The sequence below is a fragment of the Passer domesticus genome, chromosome 5 (genome assembly GCF_036417665.1).
Source record: "Passer domesticus isolate bPasDom1 chromosome 5, bPasDom1.hap1, whole genome shotgun sequence".
NCBI classification, from domain to species: Eukaryota; Metazoa; Chordata; class Aves; order Passeriformes; family Passeridae; genus Passer; species Passer domesticus.
This window is the reverse complement of record NC_087478.1, coordinates 7,176,818-7,181,230: the sequence shown is the minus strand read 5'-3', so window position 1 is coordinate 7,181,230 and position 4,413 is coordinate 7,176,818. Positions and strand designations below refer to the sequence as shown.

Here is a 4,413-nt window from a genome sequence, read left to right as displayed (position 1 = left end):
GTGATCACTTTTCAAGCAAAATAGTGTTAAATGGAACCACATGCCTTAGTGATTTACAGCATACATTATGTGGGCTCATGTTCACTGTCCTCAATAAATAACTATTTTGATTGTATTATAAGTTTGCCTCCCTTAAACATTAAATTTGTTATAGCCTCCTCAGTGAGAACAGATTGCTCTCAGTAGCTGAGGACAGTATGCTACTGGCCAAGTCAACATGAAATTTGTCTGCAAAATGGGAATTTTCAGCACTTTCAGAAGGTTGAAAACAGTAAGTTGGTATAGCGGGTTTGTTTACATGCTTCCTCTGTCCTATGTTGGTATTCTGTTTAAATCCTTTCACTAAATATCTTCATCAGGTTTGAAGGAATGGAGTTCTTAACTTGAAGATCACCCCTTCTAATGTAGGCAGGCATATATTTATAGAAGTTGTGGATTTTGAAAGCTCTAGAAGAGAACTTCAAAGGTTTAAGTTTGTGTTTCTCTGTATAAGAAACCTAGCCTAGCCAAAAGAGGTTAGTGAGACATCTGAATCCCAGTGAATGGAAGCCAAATCCCAAAAGCTTAGCAAAGTCCCTGCATCATCGTATTTTGAGTATCTCAACCATCCACAGCAAGCTACATTTTGAATTAGAAAAGTATTTTGTGGGGAGCTGTTGGGAAAACACCAGTACTAATTTTTTCCGCTTTTATTTTTAATTTATTTACAATTCAATAGAACTTTTTATGGAAGCAGCAGTCATTTTTCCCACTTGGCCAGATGTAGGTTTATAGTAGATGAGCCGATCATCCCAACAGCTGGTTCTGGTCCATTTGATGAACTGGTTTCTTCTTGCACACCACTCCCACTTGCATCACAGCTGCATCCAGGTCTGATTGTCCTGAAGCATCTACGGCCTGCAGAGTGCCACTGTTCTGCCACAGGAGACATCAGTCATTGACAACACATGCTTTGCACTAAATGCACTGATAAATGTTGCACTGATTGGGTGTCCCACAAGTAGCTCAGCTGACTGCTGAAACGACCCCAGACTTTGCTCACCAAAAACAAATGCACTCAAATTTTCAAATGAGGTTATTGCATAAAAATGAGATTTCTTATTGTAGATGCTCCTTATACAGTCAACAGAGATTGGTGCCAATCTCCCTCTGTGATGAGCTGCCCCATCATTTGAAAAAATAATTAAAAATACTTCAGAGAAGCAGCACAACCTGTTCCTTAGTGTTTTCCATATCTCTCCCTTGACTGCAGAGGGAGCCTCCATGTCTGCTTCTAAATGTCTAATGTTAAATGAATGAAACCCACCCTGAAGTAGTACAGCTGAAGCCAACATAATTACATACAAAGTGTTTTCAGGACCAAGTCCAGAGGTTATTGAGGACTCTGTTATGAAAGGTGCTATTCATCTCAGCATTACAACCTGGAAACAGACCTGCCACATGTTGGTGCTCCTCATTGAATGAAATTGCCATCAGAGTCTGACGGAAAGTTATTTTATTCAAACTAAACTAACAGATTTTTAATTGATTTTGTATATTTCTACTTTCAGGATAAATCATTGATTCAGCTTTATACTAGATTTTATTCAGTTTACATCAGCAGCATTTCTACATGTGGCTATGCCTGGCTGCCATTCAGTCTTCAGGGCTAGGGTTTAAAAAAATAAAATAACAACAACAAAAAAAATATATCTCAAAAGTTTAGCATCATTGAAACCATGTGCATCTATAAAAAATGCTGATATATTCTGTGGCTCTATCAGCTGAGAAGACTGTAACTTGACCCAAAATGGGAAGGATCCCAGTGCATTCAAGAGCCAGCATTTGATACTTTGGTTTGGAGAGATAACTTCTGTCTTAGCAAACTACAGACATGAACTGCAATGTGGAATTGGTTTGGTTTGCTGGATTTTGACATTATCTCTTTCAAATTTTCTTCTTTCAGTAAATGAAGGCTTGGTACATTGATTGCAATGAGAGCAGAACCTGGCCAGAGAAAAGAAGCTGCAGTGCAGCTGCTGCACTCACAAAATACTTTTGGAAATAGACATTTACACTAAGGGTATTTACATGTGAAAAGATGGTGCATCTACTAAGTCAATGCAAAGCTCCAGGTCACTGACAAACTTAAATAAACCACAGTTTTAAATTAAAAAGGAAGAATGAAATTTCTACAAATTGGGCACTTTTCAAGTACCCAAGTGTTGTTCAGCACAGAAAAATATTATCAGCCTATTTTTTTCTAGTTAAATAATTATATGGGAACTAGAAAAAAAAAGGAAAATTAGCTAATAACTTATATATTCTTTCATTGATATCACTAGACACATTTCCATAATCTATTATTATTTATTAATTATTTCAGTCTCAGCTACTTGGTAGGTACACATTAATGTCAGTTAGATGAGAAGACTTCATTTATGTAGAGAAGTACTTTAAGACCAAAACTGTGATTTGATCACTTATCTCTGACTTGACTCAGGAATTTCAGTGGATGATCCCCAAGTTCAACCTTCAAACTCAGGTTGAGCTAGAGCAGATACATAAGAAAAAGTGCCAATCCTGAGCTGAGTAACTGGGAGGAGGAGAAATAGCCAAGTAACTAGAAAGAAGATAAATCTCTGGGGAAATCATTCCCATAGCTAAAAAACATGATCATTATCAAGATAAGTGATTTTTAGGTAGTGTTAGAGCAAATCCCATTGTAGCAGTATGTTTCATCATCCTGATTTTTGGAAGGCAAAGGTTCAACAGCAAATTGTTTTTGTACTTGAAGGTCTCTGAATACATTAGACCCAATAGACTATTTACCAGACATAAATGTATTGTTGGCAAAAGTGAAAAGCAGAGCAGATCCAGATGTATGTTAGGGATTTCTGGGTTATGTCTAAACAGGCTAAAAATACCTGATAACTTTAAAGTTTACCTGGGACTAATTACATGGGAGTAGTTACATCTATTCTATATTTGGATGTCATAAGGGATCAAAGAATCACACTGTTCTGTTTGTGAAGCTCTTCGTTGAGAAATAGAAAAAAATACTAAAAATGTATTTCAATAGAAAACAATAAAACACAAATAAAATAGAATGAGGGAGACAAATGAAGTGACTGGTCACAATAGAAGCATCTGCAAGGCCATAAAAAGCTCAAATATATAACTGAGCTGTAACTTATGTGACCAAGGGACAGAGGCTGATCCAGCTTCCTACATTCTTCCAAGATGTATCTTGTAACATTGAGGATTGCTGCCAGAATCCCTCTGTATTACAGCAGCCCTCTTCTAGAGAAGACCAAAAATAAGATACAGAAGGAATATTCTCATTAAATAAGGCATTTTAAAAAATACTGGTAAAAGTACACTTTTGTTTCCTTACTTCCTATTTTTCATCTTGTGACCTCTTCTGTTCCTCTCTTTGGGATGTGCCTTGGTCATGCAGAAAGAACAACCATGCAAGTGCAAGCCAAAAGTAAGACATTAATTATGATCCAGTCACCTGAGACTCCCAATTAGTCCAAAGAAGGGAAACAGGCACCTCCAAAGAATACATGATCCTGCTCTAGAAAGGTCAGATGACTTCTCCTTTGGGGAAGGCCCCCAAAGGCAGAGCATGGTGACTAGTTCATTGTCTGAACTTTAATCTGCAGATATGTCAAGTCAGGTGAGGTGACTCTCACCCATAACTAACCCACAGGGCATGTTTGTCTCTATAGTGCCATTCTTCTTATCACCTTTTGATGCTCAGTTGATAGTTTCTGACTAATATCTGGTGTAGCCCAGGAAAAGAATAGGGTTTTCTGTGCATTTGTATAATATCTGATAAATAGATCTAACTCTTTCTGAAGTCTTTAGTTACAGTACCATATTCATGTTTTACCACTTTTCATTTTTTATATAAATAACTGAACGTGGATTGAACTGGCAATTGCTTTGAAATACAGAGAGGAAATTTTCACCTGCATATTTTACTGGCATGAGCAAGTTAAAAAGCAGTGTGTGCCTTTGTTGATTAATGTTGTGTTCAATTCTTTCATTAACATAAATCAGGGAATTTTTTAATCTAAATTGTTCTCTGGTATATAACTCTGGAGATCACTGAGGAATTACATTCATGCTGTTTCATTATCAGATGCTAACTCAAGCATAAGTTGTGGAGGTTAATGCAATTCTATCATTTAAATTTTGAAGGCTGTCAATCTAACTTATGAAAATTATTCCTCTAGTTTTAGTCAGAATGAAATCCAGTCTTCTGACATTGATGACAAAAGGTTCATCCCAAATTCAAAAGCCAGAATACAAGAGCATGACTCTGTATTGAATACATATGACTCAAATACATTGAATACAGAGTGACTCTGACTGAATATTGTCAACATCAAAGAGCAATAAGGATACCCACTTACAAAAAAATTT

General features: G+C 36.6%; 1 long non-coding RNA gene across 1 annotated transcript; it reads right to left on the bottom strand.

Moving 5' to 3' along the window:
* Positions 1-674: 674 nt before the first annotated feature.
* Positions 675-3,802, bottom strand: LOC135301230 (uncharacterized). The gene is made up of 2 exons (XR_010362962.1): positions 3,497-3,802; positions 675-910 (listed from the first exon to the last, which is right to left on the bottom strand). It is a non-coding gene; the product is annotated as an uncharacterized LOC135301230 (long non-coding RNA).
* Between the last annotated feature and the right edge of the window lie 611 nt (positions 3,803-4,413).